The sequence below is a fragment of the Heloderma suspectum genome, chromosome 1 (assembly GCF_057233095.1).
Source record: "Heloderma suspectum isolate Gila_16-S chromosome 1, 16-S_ref, whole genome shotgun sequence".
Taxonomy (NCBI): domain Eukaryota; kingdom Metazoa; phylum Chordata; class Lepidosauria; order Squamata; family Helodermatidae; genus Heloderma; species Heloderma suspectum.
Genome location: NC_139458.1, coordinates 373471229 through 373486880, shown reverse-complemented (window position 1 = coordinate 373486880; position 15652 = coordinate 373471229). Strand labels below are relative to the sequence as shown.

At 40.5% G+C, this 15652-nt stretch overlaps 2 protein-coding genes across 12 annotated transcripts in view; both read left to right on the top strand.

Moving 5' to 3' along the window:
• SMYD3 (SET and MYND domain containing 3) overlaps positions 1-15652 on the top strand; it is a 551565-nt gene that overhangs the window by 282606 nt on the left and 253307 nt on the right. The window lies entirely within an intron of this gene.
• LOC146359864 (zinc finger BED domain-containing protein 5-like) overlaps positions 1-15652 on the top strand; it is an 84756-nt gene that overhangs the window by 27694 nt on the left and 41410 nt on the right. The window lies entirely within an intron of this gene.

Below are 15652 nucleotides of genomic sequence, written 5' to 3'. Positions count from 1 at the left end.
AGCCTCTTGTTGAGGGTGAAAGAGAAGAGTGCAAAAGCTGGTTTGAAACTCAACATTAAAAAAACTAAGATCATGGCATCTGGCCCCATCCCTTCCTGGCATATGGAAGGGGAAGAAATGGAAGCAGTGACAGATTTTATTTTCTTGGGCTCCAAGATCACCGCAGACGGTGACGGTAGCCATGAAATTAAAAGACACTTGCTCCTTGGGAGGAACGCTATGGCAAACCTAGACAGCATAGTAAGAAGCAGAGACATCACCTTGCCGACAAAGGTCCGTCTAATCAAAGCTATGGTTTTCCCAGTAGTAATGTATGGCTGAGAGCTGGACTATAAGGAAGGCTGAGCGCCGGAGAACTGATGCTTTCGAACTGTGGTGCTGGAGAAGACTCTTACGAGTCCCCTGGACTGCAAGGAGGTCCAATCAGTCCATCTTAAAGGAAATCAACCCTGACTGCTCATTGGAAGGACAGATACTGCAGCTGAAGCTCAAATATTTTGGCCACCTAATGCGAAGAGAAAACTCTCTGGAAAAGACCCTGATGCTGGGAAAGACTGAAGGCAAAAGGAGAAGGGGACGGCAGAGGATGAGATGGCTCGATAGCATCACTGATGCAATGAATATGGACTTGAGTACGCTCCGGGACAGAGCGCAGGACAGGAAGGCCTGGCGTGCTATGGTACATGGGGTCACGAAGAGTCGGACACGACTGAACAACAACAACAACAACAAGGGTTCATACAACACACTGCACCGCACTTAATCTGAAACAGGAGCAAAAGCTTTCAGTCTCTTTGAGGCCATGCCAGAGGAGGAGAAGGGAGAAGCAGCGCATGGAGTCGAGGCTTGTTGCAGCTCATCCTCATAATGCTAAACCATGGTTTAATGTTGTGTTTGAACCAGATTTCTAATTTAGATAAAATTTTGATTTAAGCGCAAAGTGCATGCCTTTTGGTGACTATAAGCCCTCCTTCATTTCTTTGATATGGGTGAACAAACTGAAACTTAAATGAAATAGGATGGTGCTGTTGGGGATATGTTCCATCTGAATTTAGATGTTCAATCTGTTTTGGATGGGGTTGCACTTCTTATTAATCATCAGTTTCACAGTGTGTGGGTGCTCCTGGATCCATTGTTGCAATTAGACACCCAGGTCGTGGTGGTGGCTTTAGCTGGCTCATGATGAAGGAATGGTGGATGGGCAGGTGCAATAGATCTTGTTTGATAGTGATTCCGCATTCTGTTCAGTTAGCTGCAGGTTTTGAAAGTTCTGCTGTGCTGTTTTTTGTGATTCATATTTTTAATTATTATTGTTATTTTAAATTGGATTGTATACCAGCTTGGGTTTTTTTTTTACAAGGGAAAAGTGGACTATAAATATTTTAATAATAATAATGGATCTATCCCAGTTTGATCATCAGTCATTCACTGAAATGAATGGTGCTTGCATGGATTACCAATATAATAGCAGTAGTTGACAAAGCACTTTTAGTAATAAAAAATGTTAATGTATAAAGTTGAACTGAGATTAGCATATTTTATTTGGCATGCTACAAATCTGCAGCTTCAAGACTAACTTAGTAATAGATCCTGAAATCCAAATAAGCTAGAAGATTTTGTTCTGGAGCAAAGAAATTTATGTTTTGGAGGGAGGGGTTCCTTTGTGAGCTATTGTTTATCTTACATTGTAGCCCTAAGCTAGATATGCATTTATTAAGCCCTTTAAATATGCAAATGCTAATTTAAATTAGGGCAAAAAAAGCTGGTGAAACATGAAAAGCTTCTTTAATCTAGTGTATTTATTATGGTGTGTTTTTGTTGTTGTTTAACTCTCATTACTTCAACCCATTAAGTAAATAACCAAGTAGATCTAGCTCTCAGCTTGCACACAAGGTGATGGATGCTGTAGCAGTGTAGCCATTATTCTGCATTAGACAGTCATTTTTAAAAGCCAGAAACTGCAAACTGGTGTTTGTCTGTGAAGTAATTGCTGTTCATCAGGTTTACAGAAATGGAAAATACATGCACAGACTTCTTGATTGGCCCTATTATTGGTAAAACCTAGTAGTAACTGTGTATATATTTTTCTAAAATTCTTAGGTCTTAATTGACTAGTTCACAAATACATTATTGTTTTCCATCTTTGAGTAGATCTGACCTTTCCTAGGTATACATTTGCATGGAGAAACATAATTTGGAAACTGAACAGTCATGGATATGGCCAATAGTATATCCTGTGTTTCAGGCAGCCTTTTGTTCATCAATCATGACAGCAGGAATAGCTGCTAGACATATAGCTAATAGCCTGAGTCACATGTTTTGTGACCAGAGTTGCTTGTTTGGAGACCATCCTGTGTGATTCAGTATTTAGACCCTAGTTTTCATTAAGAACAGAAGAAAAACTGTGTTGCTGACACCAGTGAGCATACAAAGAAAAAGAAGTCTGAGCCAGCTGATGGGGTTTCATATCCCACTACACCCATGCTGTCCCCTATTCAGGATGTCTCTGCTGTTCCTCAGCAGGAACCACCACAACTTCCATCACCTCCACAGTCGTTACTCTCACCTATTCTGATGGTGTGAAGCCCTCCACATGAATACCCTATGGTTTTTGATGACATTTGTATTACAGACTTGATGTCAGAGGCTGAAATAAGAGACTCCTCATGTCTACCTATGCCTCTCCACAAGTTACTATGAGTCATAGACCACTTATCCCCTTGGTACCGTTGTTCCCCGGACTCCAGAAGGGGTTCACCAGACTCATACTATTCCAGATGTTCTGACAGAAGGAGGTGGGAATCATCCTGGTGAGAGTCTCACAGAAGTTGGTATTCTCATTTACCCTCCCACTCCTGGGACAGGTCACCTCAAAGGAGGGACTCCCCTCCGAGGCTCTAGAGGGAATAACCCAGGTACTTTGAGCATTATCCCCCTTGGGTCTGAGACACTTTGCCCAAATATGAGAGATCGCCACACCATAGAAGAGTGGCTTTACAGATGCTGTGCTCCATAGCAGCTACTTTATCCAGGCCTCTGGCATTGGAACCAATAACTTTGGTACCACAGGCACTAGTTACTGTAACTAGCAACTATTTAGTTACTCCCAGCAGCTCCTGTGGTATCCACTCAAGTGTTGAGGTGCAGTGCATAATATAATCAGACCTGTCTACATGGGAACTTCTTCCAAACCACACAGTCTCCACTGTACCACAAATATTGAACCCTGTCCCTTGGACCACAAGTACTTCAGATGTACTAGTAGAACTACCAGCGCAGTTGGAATCCAACCCAGAGGGCTATCAATCCGATTCATTTGAATTGGAGTCAGCTCAACTTTCTGCTTCTTCTCCAGATCAAGGAATGGGAAGTCACTCACCACCATTACTAACTATCATCCTTATACTGAGCAACCCCTTTAAACAGCAGTATCCTTAGGTCTAGAGATCCAGCGAGTGAACACCCCAGTCAATGATCCAGTGACGGATTTCTTCAAAACCAAAGCTACTGGCCTAGTCACTTTGCCTGTTCTCCCGTCTTTTCTCAGGGCAGTGAGGGAATACTGAAAAAAATCCTCTTCTGCCCCCCCCCATCCAAACGAATGGAGAATCTTTACTATGTTCGGCCTGATGGTTATGTCTTTTTGTTGCAACACCCTGCACCAACATCCATTGTCATCAAGTCTGGCCATAACAAGGCATCCTTGAAACCACATTTGCCTCCAACTGAGTTAGAGCAGCGCAACAGCCTTATAATTGTTGGTGCAGCACAGCAGCCTTATAATTCATGTCCCAGGCCATGGAGTAGGTCCCAATGCCAGTGACAACTTGCATATTCTTTGGGTGATTGTTCCTTCCATAAGGGGGAATCCTAGCAGTCCAAGTGAACCTTCACTTCCACTTGATACCATCAGCAATTATGTTGGAAGCAGGGTGTTGGGCAGAAGCAGCAGCTTTGTCATGCCATGACCTGATAATGCCAACTGCCCAGTCTTCAGCTCTCATCTAAGCAGGTACTATACAGCATGGCATTGAATCACTACTGAAAAATCAGTTCTTGTTGGTACACCATCCCAGGTTTTATGTCCCATTACTTTAAAGTTCAGAAGAAGGATGCAGGCCTTCACCCTATCTTAGATGTAAGAAACCTACCAACCAAAAAAGTTTTGGTTATCCAACCAAAAAAGTTCTGAATTGTGACTCTGCTCCAGGAGGGGGATTGGTTCACCTCTATGTATCTGAAAGATGCTTATTTCCACATTTCTATTTGCCTTTGCCATTGTTGATAGTTGCAGTTTGCCCTTAGTGAGCGATGTTTCCAATTTCAGGTGCTGCCTCTTGGCTTAGCTACCATACCTAGAGTACTCACAAAGTGTATTGTCATAGTTCTGGCTGTTTGGTTGAATTTGGCTGGCTGATTCAGCGTGACAAAAGCCAAACTTACATGGGACAAACAGGTGGAGGGGTTTAGAGCAAAAGAGATGTGAGGGGTACCTAGATAGTGCTTTGATTTGTTGATCTATCTGGAGGCAGAAGTGCTTCAGGATTGAATCATAGTTCCTGCGAAGGCCAATTGTAGGTTACTTTGTGGAGTGCTTGATTTTGTTGGTGATTTGCAAATCAGAAAAGCATTTGTATTTATCTTGAGTTCCCATTGTTTGCTTACGTGCATGAGGGTGACTCATAGAAATTTAATTAGGATAAAGGATGCACAGGCCATAAACTTCAATTGCAATAAAGGCAGGTGAAGCCTTTTGCTCCTAGCTGTCATCAGTCTCTTGCCAATGCAGCATTTCCCAGAACAAAGACAGATCAGATGTTACAAAATGCATGTGTAAAAGCCATCATAGTTGAGCTTCCCAGTAACACACAGGATGTTGATCCTTTGGAATATTTTATTTATTTTATTTATTGCATTTATACCCCGCCTTTTTTCCTCTTGCAAGGAACCCAAGGCGGCTTACATTATCCTCCTCCTCTCCATTTTATCCTAACAACAACAACCCTGCGAGGTGGGTTGGGCTGAGAGTCTGTGACTGGCCCAAAGTCACCCAGTGAGCTTCCATGGCTGAGTGGGGACTAGAACCTGGATCTCCCAGCTCCTAGTCCAACACTCTTGCCACTACACCACACTGGTGTATGTATATGCCATAACAATTGGTATTTGGCTGGGTGACCAGCCAGATGAACGATTAATAAATTATATATATATATCTTAAACGCTTAAGTTGAAGTTTCAAGTTTAAGCTTAAAGTTAAAAGCATTCATTGACACAGAGAAATATGATAAACTGAAACAATCCAATGGATGTAAGCTGATTCTGTGTGGTCAGTCATAGGATCTGTAACAGATGCTTGTTTTGAATTCTCACTGCATTTTCAAGATAGGACTGTCTTCCTCATGGACCTCAAGGCCTGATCTGTGAGCCTATCCTTTTATACTGGCTGTATATCTTGAGGTCAGTGAAGACAAAATCTGTTTCTTCTGCTTTATCTGGGTAAGAGCAAAACAAAGAGATGGGCTGCTAGTGAGCTTTGAAGAAAAGATTAACTTAGAGTTTCCTGCTGATGTGTGAGCTACATACAGTGTTGATCTGTGGCCAATGACATTAATGTATGAGACTTTTTTTCAGGGCTCTTGATATGCCTATTTAATGAAGTTCGGATTTCTGTAGGATTCCTGGTGTGTCCAAGTTAGCTATGCAAATTGCTCAGCAGGTAGCTTCCTTGCTACAATTGTCAAGGCATGGAAATGAAAACGTATAAATTCATCCAAATGAAAATGTTTACCAATCACATTTCATTCCTTCTTTCCAAACACTATTTATCTCCTAATGTAAACATCTTTTCCATTGTTTCTGAATCAAAACTACCTATGCCTCAGATAGTTTTATCTTATGCTTTGACAAAAGAGAAAGAAAAATAGATTTTCAAAAGAAATATTCAATATACAAAAACAGTGTGCAAACATGCAGTGCAGTCCACTTCTGTCCTTGAAGTCATCTCAACTCCATGGTATTTTAGGGTATCTCTGATTTTACTTAGTAGATTATGTGTTCATGGTCATCTGCCACAATTATACCCTGCAATAATTATCTGTGCAGGTAGTCTCTAGTGGAGGCTGGTGGCTCTGATGTCAGTGGGGCAGTAAATCCGGTCTGGGTTTCAGTCAGAACCAGTTAGAACTGTAAAGGGGCTATCTTGGATAACTCCTGTAGAGTTCTGACTGAAACCTGGAGCAGATTCACCACCCCACTGACATCGGAGCCACCGGCCTCCACTAGTAGCCTCACAGCTAATGCTGTATTGACAATTTTTTTCAGAATCAGCTGTGGCAGAATCTGGATCAGGATATTTTGAGAACAATGCCAATAACAAAAGAAAATAAGAGGTATGAAGGGATTAGCTAAAGGGTTTTTTACATGTGTGTCCCACTCAGTCCTCCCCAGGACATTTTGCTGCCTGAGGTGGAAAACACAAATGGTGCAATTCTCCAGGAACCAAACTGAGGGATCATATACTGCTGTTGTAACAAGAAGCAGTACATGTAATATACCATGTGAGAAACCATGTGGCCAGGTTTGTAGATGACATTAAATTATGTAGGGTGGTTAAAACAAAAAGGGATAGCAAAGAACTCCAAAAGGATCTCTCCAAACTGGGCAAATAGGCATCAACATGGAAAATCTGGTTCGGTGTAAACAAGTGTGAAGTGATGCAAAAACACCCTAACTTCACATATATGCTTATGGGGTCTGAACTGGTGGTGACTGGTCAGGAAAAGGATCTTGGAGTTGTAGTGGATAGCTTGATGAAAACGTCAATCCAGTGTGCAGCTGCTGTGAAAAAGGCAAATTCCATTTTTGGAATCATTAGAAAAGCAATTTAAAGTAAAACTAGCAATAATATCATGCCTTTATAGAAATCTATGATGTGACCACAATTAGAATACTGTGTACAGTTCTGGAATGCCATTTACTGGGGGACACGAGTCGTCGTGGTGTCGTGTCCAGATCAAACTCTGCTCGGCCAAAATGTAGCCACCGCCACACCACTGAGCTGCAATTTGATCAGGTGGTAGAAGGATTAGCCAGCGCAATGCACTGTTACCAGGGTACACCCGATTGTACAACAGTCTTCAAGGAGGCTCCTTCCACGTACCCCAGGGACACAAGTGAGAGGGTGCTATCACACTCATGTCCTGTGGACTTCCCATAGGTTGGCCACTGTGGGAACAGAATATTGGACCAGATAGGCCTTTAGTCTGATTCAGCAGGGTTTTTCTCATGTTCAGGTTAATAAGCTTACTAATCAGCTATTTATTGTTCAGTGGTCATTGTAACTCTTTCTTTTCTTGCACAGCAATTTTAGTTTTGCAGGATGGAGATGAAAAACTAAATAATATGTTTAAGTTTCAGAAGTGCAACCTTATAATAATCCTGTGACAGGTGGGGAGTTTATGTGGCTGATCTAGGATTTGAACCTGCATGTTCCATCTTCAAACACACCACTCTAGCCTTCAGTATACTGGATCTGTTGGAGGTTAAAGCTATGTGATGAAGGGGGAGGAACTGGAGGGACATAGTGAATGAGCTGTCTACGTTGGAGATGACAGCTCATAATATATAGTCAGTTTGAAAGAAGAGCACAATTTCATAATGTTTGAGAAACTGCTTTCAGTCAAATGAAGATGCATATTATCTCCCTGATATATGGCTTACAAATAATTTGCCCTAATATATTGACAAAAGGCAGTCTAAACATTGAATTAGCCACATAACATAAAGGGAAGAGAAAATATAAGTGTCAGGACTATTCAAAAATCATATTCTGGTTCTATAGTGTTAGCAGTATGAAGTTTGCTTTAATGATATTTACAGATATTTCAAACCTAGAGAGGGAGAGAGTAATTTTCTTGCTGGTCTGGCTTAGTTTATTTACTTTTATGAATGACTGTTGGCAAGCCTATCCCTTGTTGGGACACTATTATTTGTGACAAGGTCTCAGACAGTATCAAGGAGATGAATCGATACTTGCTTATTCATTCCTTATAATTAATTATATCAGATCCAAATTCCAGAAGAGTTTTCTCCTGTTTCATGCAGCTGTTCATTCTTCACACTGGTGGCTTGGAGGGGTGACTATTGATCCTCAAGCGAGAGGAGTCTTGTATGAACTGTTATTGAAAGTGTCAAGATGTGACAGAGGCTGTCAATAATGCAAATCACTCTTAACATAATAGGAATAAAATGCCAAACAAATAATCTCTCTTGTTCAGGAATGCACTTTGTATTCCACGATGGTTGCGTGTGAAGCTTAAGGCATACATCTTGGGCTGCTAAATATATTTAGATGACTTGTCTGCTTCATTTTCAAAATACGAATTAAGTGAGGTTCAAAATACAAATTTCTTTTGGCAGTTTGGAGTGAAGCAAACTAAACTATGTATGGTTTACCTGTAATTTTTGTGTGTCGTGAATAAATGTAAATAGCCAGCAACTGGTTCTCTTGCTAGGCCTCCCTTTGCTAGATTTTAGAACCCTCCACAAGATCCTATTTCTCCCTCTATTTGTTTATTTTTTTCATTACAACCCAGTTAGAGGTCATGGCATGATTCTGTTAACAGCTTTACCAATATAGCTCCTTGGATACATCTTTAAGGTCCTAATTAAATTGTAAAATCCCAACTGTTGTTCACGAGCCAGCTTTCAGATCTGATACCACCCTTATTACCGGCACCTCAGCATCAGACAATGGTTTTAGTTCACTGATGAGTACATATTGCTGTCCTGATCTGCCTGGGGAAAGAACTGATGCAGGAAGCACTGATATTGACTGCCTGGGCAGCTGGGTTAGGAGGGTGTGAGGAGGAAGATATTTCAAGAAAATCCAGGAAGGCAACAATATTAAACAGAATTTGAGAAGCATGGTGGTCCAGGGATCTGGCAGACAAGGGTGCTAAGGGCACAATCGTATGCAAGTTTAGACAGAAAAAAAGTCCTGTAATTCCCAGCATTCCCCAGTCTAAACATGCATATGTTTGCACCCTAAGTGAATCTAACTCCTTTTGTGAAAGCCAGGAACTCGGCTAACTGAGGATATTGGATGTTTCATTAGCAACTCCTGCCCACATACTATCTGCCTGTGTAGTACTATAGCTCAGATAAATACTGCATGTCCAACCATTGGCAATAACACTTCTGATTGTGATCTCTCTATTAAGCCATACAGCCAGATGAGTGCTTGTCTTGTTTCGATGAAGAGTTGTTGGTTCTTGTGGAACTGTCTCATGAGAAACCAGGTTGTTGTGTGCTCTTTCTCCAGTGCATGAAGGACACAGAATCCTGCAGATGGTAATGAGGGATTCAGGATTCCCTGTAGCAATTGATGGGGATTCTGGGAAGGAAAATATCTCTGTCAAAGAACTGCACCCCCTTCCCAGCCTCTGAGCCTATAATGACTCAGTATCTAATGGTGAGAGCTTCATGTTCCCACGTTCCGGCATTTGCTCAGTAGAGAAAGCCTTTCCAATTCTCTGAGGGCCTCATTAAGGCCCTGCCTGAGGATAGGGTGTGTTTGTTAAAATGGTTACCCAGCACAACTTGCAAATCTCCCTGCACAATTATGCAGTATTGCATCCAAAGTGCTCTTTGTATGGTTCTCAAGCCAAAAAACTGGCACAAATTGGAACTTCTGTTTACTAATAATCAGGTGCTTCAATGGCACATAGGCCAGAGCTACAAGCTTTGTTTCAGTTGCCATGCTTAAGTTGTGGCTACTGCTGCCATAGTACATAGTGCTGGATGTGGCCACAATGACTAATGAAGATTTATAGGATTAGATTGTTGGCATCTGTTTTAACAAGATCAGCAAACAATACTATTACCATTTCTCTCTTGCAATGGTTATATTTAGCATGTCATGCTGATACGCTCTTCATTCTACTATATGCTAGTAAATATGGCAAATAGACAAAATTATTTTTTTAGTAATTTTCAGTTGGTTTGTCTGACTGGTAACTGTCACATTTGTTTAGGAACTGGGAGCCAGTCTTTATTGTATTTAAACTGGTGCTTGATGCTTGCGGTTTCCAGAAGAATCATAGCCCTATTCAGGAATTCATAACATGATTAAAATCAACGCATGAGAAGGAGCACTCCAGCCCCACCCCTCCACCCCATTGCATTTGTCGCCCTCAACTCATGGAGGGCAACAGTCTGAAGAGGACAGCCTCTTCTACCCATGGAGACTCTCAAGGCAAGCCAGAATGCTGGAAAATCCATGTTTTGGCTTGTGTGGACAACCTCCATGGATAGAGGAGGCCCTCCACATCAGTCTCCATAAGTTGAGGGTCCTAAATGTGACAAGCAGTGGAAGCTGGTGGCCACAGTTTCAGTAGGGCTGTGGTTCCATTCTAGGGTTCTGTCAGGACCAGGCAGAACTCTAAAGGAACTATCCAAGGTGCTGGACCTATTTTGGGGTTATGGTTCAGCACCTTGGATAGCCCCTTTCGAGTTCTGGCTGGTTCTGACTGAAACCCAGAATGGATTCACAGTCCCACCCAAATCAGAGCCACCAGCCTCCAGTGTGAAGAGGGTCAGGGCTGCTCCTTCTCCTCATGCATTCATTTTAACCCCTTCATGAATGCCTGAATACGGCTGTGGCAAAGCCTTTTTTGTGGTGGTACTTATATTGTGAATATATCTTCCTAGAGAACTTAGGATGGCTCCTTCCTATATGTTTTCTATTCCCATTTTAAGACAGATATTTTCTCCCAGTCTGTACTATTCTTGTTTTAACTGAATTGTTTTAGTGGTCTTTTGATCTTTTACGTATATTTTGTTTTATTTTTTCCAGTTGTTTCTTGCATTCCTTTGAGTATCTACTGGGCTAGAAAGTCAACTAAGGCTGCAGTCCTATCCACACTACTTGGGTGTAGGCTCACTGAATGCAAAGTACAGGTTTGAACCTAGAATACCCTACATGTCTTGGGCCCTGTGTATCTTAGTGGTTTTTCCTCTATGAGGCTTTCCGCCCATTATTATTGCCTGGGAAATCCCTGCTTAGATGATTACACCCTAAAGACAGATGTGAATTATGGCAGGATTTGGCTTTAAGGCTGTGGCCCTAGGCAAAGAAATCTTAGATAGATGGGCATTCTGATACTTTATTCTACTGTATGGTAGTAAATATGCCAAATAGACAAATTATTTTTCTAGTAATTTTCAGTTGGTTTGTCTTACTGGTAACTGTCACATTTGTTTAGGAACTGGGAGCCAGTCTTTATTGTATTTAAACTGGTGCTTGATACTTGCAGTTTTCCTTGTTTAGCAGGCATTTTTCGATGTTGTATGAATCTTGCTTTTCTGCAGTACTAGGAGCACTAATGGCTCAGTGTTTTCAACACTGGAAAACCTTCAACCTCAAGTCTTAGGAATCATTTTCCTCGCCTCGCTGGCTGGGGCATGCTGGGAGTTGTAGGACTTTTTTCTGTCTAAACATGCATAGGATTGCACCCTTAAAGTAATTATTGTATTCCTTACTTAGACTTAATTAATTTAATGTTGCAAAATTTTAAACAGTAGTTATAAGCCAATATAGTTTGGTTTCATCTATTGCCGGAGAGCAAAACTGTAATGGGTTAAATAAATCCATTAGTGTTAAGTGCAAAGTGGCGCACCAGGGTTTCAGACAGGAGTCTTCTCTAGCTCTACCTGGAGATGCCAGCAATTGAAACTGGGACCTTCTGCATGCAAAACATGTGCTCCATCACTGAGCTATGTCAGACTCCAGAACTTTCAGAAAGAGAGCACCGGTAGTTAGGCTGAACAGAGCCATTTTTATGAAAGGAAAACGGAAATGAATGTCCATGTTTGATTCATAGGTAACTCAATGTGTATGAGTGTGAGAAAGCCATTAATTGATTTTTATGAGACTGTAAGTCTAGCCTTGGATTTAATTGTAACTATGTTATTCTTTTAAATGAGAGAGATTTAGTATTTTGTTGATGGGTTTTTTATTTTATTCTTAAAATTGATTTATAATTTAAAAATTGGATTTTTAGTTTTTTTAAAAATTGATTTCTGTCCACCCAGTTTTATATGCATGTTCATAAAACTTCATTAACTCAAGCTGATAAAGTATTTTTCTTTTCATTTTTCTTTATCTTTACATAAAGATGTAGTGAGGATCTAATCTTGCAGATTTTGGGATATGAAGCAGCCCAGCAATGAAAACAAACCAATATTCTACCTGAGCAATCATCTCCAAGTATAGGGGCAGCCCTACCTAGGGGGCCTATGCAGTTGCTCTCACTGACAAACTACATCCATATTCCAGAAGGAAGTTGCTATGAAAGTGAAAGTCCCCTGCAAACAGAACACAAATTTATCAGATCCATTAATGTCCCCCCTCCCCTTTCCCCACTTAATGCCAATTCCAAAAGGCTAGGTGCTACCTTTTATTGGATTAACTTCTTCAACCCATGAAATAAATTTCCCCTTACTCATTTTGTATCTTTCAGTCCCTAGCAGGTTGCCTTGCTGGCAATTCATAGACTTATTTTTTGGTTTTAAAGATGGTGACTGTGGGGTGAGAGGTAGTACACAGTCCTGGAGAGGCTCTCATGTCCTTACCAGCAGGCATCAAAAGACAAGAGCAAGACTCTTGACGCACCAACAGTGCCATGCATAAGTCTGTTGGCATCAGCACCCCGTGACCTTACAGGGCAGTGCTAGCTGGTCTTCAACTTTGCATTTGCACAGTACCAACCCAGACTCTGACTGCATCTCAACACCTTCTGGTAAGGATGTTGATGTTCAGCAGTAGTGGCCAAGTACAAGATCCACCCCATGCATCCCTCATGACATTGCTTTCAAGGCTAAATGAATATCTGTGTATCAGTATGGGAACCCAATTCTCTAGGCAATACCTGCTTGTTCCAAATCTTTAAGGCATTTATGAGTTCTTGTTCTGAATGTTAAAACCCTCCATAGAATGTTGTTTATTAAATGATAGGAGAAGGAATTTCTTTAGGGTTTTTTTAAGTACAACGTGGTTTCAAAGGCACACTGCTTCTCAAAATTAGAGATCTGCTTACAGGCGTATTAAAATGTGAGATTTATTTCCAGTGTGGTTTTGAATATATGAAATATGAGCCATTACTAAATTATGTTGTTACTTTAAAAAATGTATTTATAGTTTGACCTTCCATGTGTCCAGCCTCGTGCGAAGTACATTTTCCCCTATGCCGTCATCTTAACTATAGATTTAGTGAGCTGAAGCAAATGATATTAAGAAGAATTATTAAGCTGCCAAAACGTTAGCAGCGCTTTGTATTCTTTCCATCTGCCTTTTGTCTGAAATATACCAGTGTTTTATTTCTGCAATATTTGTGTAATGCTATTTTCATATGGGAGGTTACTATCTAGAACAGCTGGTCCTATCTCCATTATACACATGATTGTCTACACAAATATTTTGTTCATTTAAATGAATGATTGGTTCTGTTGCTTTGAATCACCTCCATTGAATGTAATATTATCTAGATGATTCTACATAGCATAGGACGAAAAACCCAACCCCAACTAAAACAAAAAGGTAGAAACATGGTCTAGCTGATCCCTAGTGGTGTTCTGATTTCTTCCTCCTCTTTCTCACAGCCATGTATATGCATACTTTAGTGGGATTATATAGGTTTCTTGTTCTTTAACGGGCTCACATGTAAATCTTTATCCCAGTGAATATATTTGACAATGATTTTACAGGGTTTGTTTTTTGCATTTATTGAATACATACTGCATCTTTCTTCCATCATGGAACTCAAGGCAGCATTAGTTTCCTGGCAACCTCCCATCCAGGCACTGACCAGACCCAAACCATTTTAGCTTCAGCAAAACCATGAGCTGGGTCCAGGCACCACAAAACAACAACATGTGGTGAGGATGGTTCTGTTACCTTTGCCCAAATAGTCCTGAGGACATTCAAAAGAAGGGAAATGCTGCTCTATATGTTACCTTTGATATGGGGTTGAAAGTTAGTGAATTAGATACTCAGGAGATTCAGATGAAGTGGGTTCTGCTGTTGTTGATCAAGGAACTTACAACCAATATCTAGTCTCATATTTTGAACATGAATGTGAAATTTAGCCCATTTTGTCCATTGCCTCAGCTGGCTTAGCTCAGTGGCCAACAGGCCTTCTGCCTTCCCTGCCCCTTTGCATTTTGTAGTGTTTCTTCAGCAACCCATTTTCATAGGTGACTGGTCCCACAGCCCCATTGGCTTCCCAAGACCCCCTGCTTTTCCACCTGCCTTCCTGTCAGTAGCATATGTTACCCCTAGGCTCTGTGTGACACTCACCAGTCCTAATTGTTCTCACACTTCTATCACAGCAACAGTGCTTACTGTAAATGTGACTCTTTATACCTGTGTGAGAACCATTTTGTGGAATACATGGAAGTGGAATGTTTCACATCTCCTCTTTCTGTGGTTCTGAGTATCATGTGAAGAAAAAACAAGAGCATGGAAAGATATGTGATCTATATCACATGTGAGGTATACCGCAAAGTAATTTGTCTTTTATATAATAGTCCAAAGCGTGGAAATCCTCTGTTGCCACTCCCTTGTAAAGTGCAAAGCAGCTTATAGAAGTTCATGAACACTCCTTGGCATCACAATATCTCAGCCAATGGTTGCGAGTTGGAGTAGGATAGCATTCACAAGTTATATGCCAGGCAGTGTTTAGCCTATTTATATTTTATATTTTATTTCTATTTCTGTCTGTGTAATCATTTGAGAAATTTCATGGTAACATAGGATAACTAAAAATGTAAAAGTGCTTGGTTACTAGTTTAAATTATCTGAATTAGAAAAAATTCAGCTAAAAGGAAATTTAGCTGAAACATTTAACATTAAGAAATCTATTGCAAATATATTATTTTTATCTTTTTCTTTCACAGTTAATAATAAAGAATTATCTATTGACTGTATTGAGAGGAATTCAATTAAAACCTGACATTAAGAATGTTGGCAGTTAGCAGACAGAGTGACTGCAGTAAACATATTTTTCATTTATGATTCAGCTCACAATCATCTTAAATGTGATATTTTATTGCCTGTTAATATCTTAAGGGACTTTGCCAGTTTCTGTTTAGCCCTTTGGAGCACAAATTTCCTGGTGCAAAAAAGATGCTTGCAATATAATGAACGTAGAAAAGAGTGTCAAGGGATATTTCCAAGTGCTTAAACCCATTTGAGGTTTATTAATTTTCTGGATTTAGGTTAACATGGTTTCATGAATAGGCACAGGGCCTGGAGAGCAGGATTAGGAAGGTTTCCAGGGGCTCTGAACTCATGTCAAGCAAAACTGTCATGCCAACAAGCTAAATCAACTGAATAGGGAAAAGCCTTTAAAGTGCTTTACCAGTGCATAATGTTTGTAAATTTTATTCAATTAATTTACAGCTGCAGGGCTCATGAGGCTGAAATGAAAGTTTTGTGAAGTTTTGATAAGAAAGCAGCCAAAGCAACAACAAAAAAGAGTTTGATTATCTATACATAGTTTTAAAAATGTGTTTGCAGTTGTGTGACAAATAAATGTGAATGCGCTGGGAAGGCCATATACTCAACTGATTCACTACCCCATTAATGGAAGGG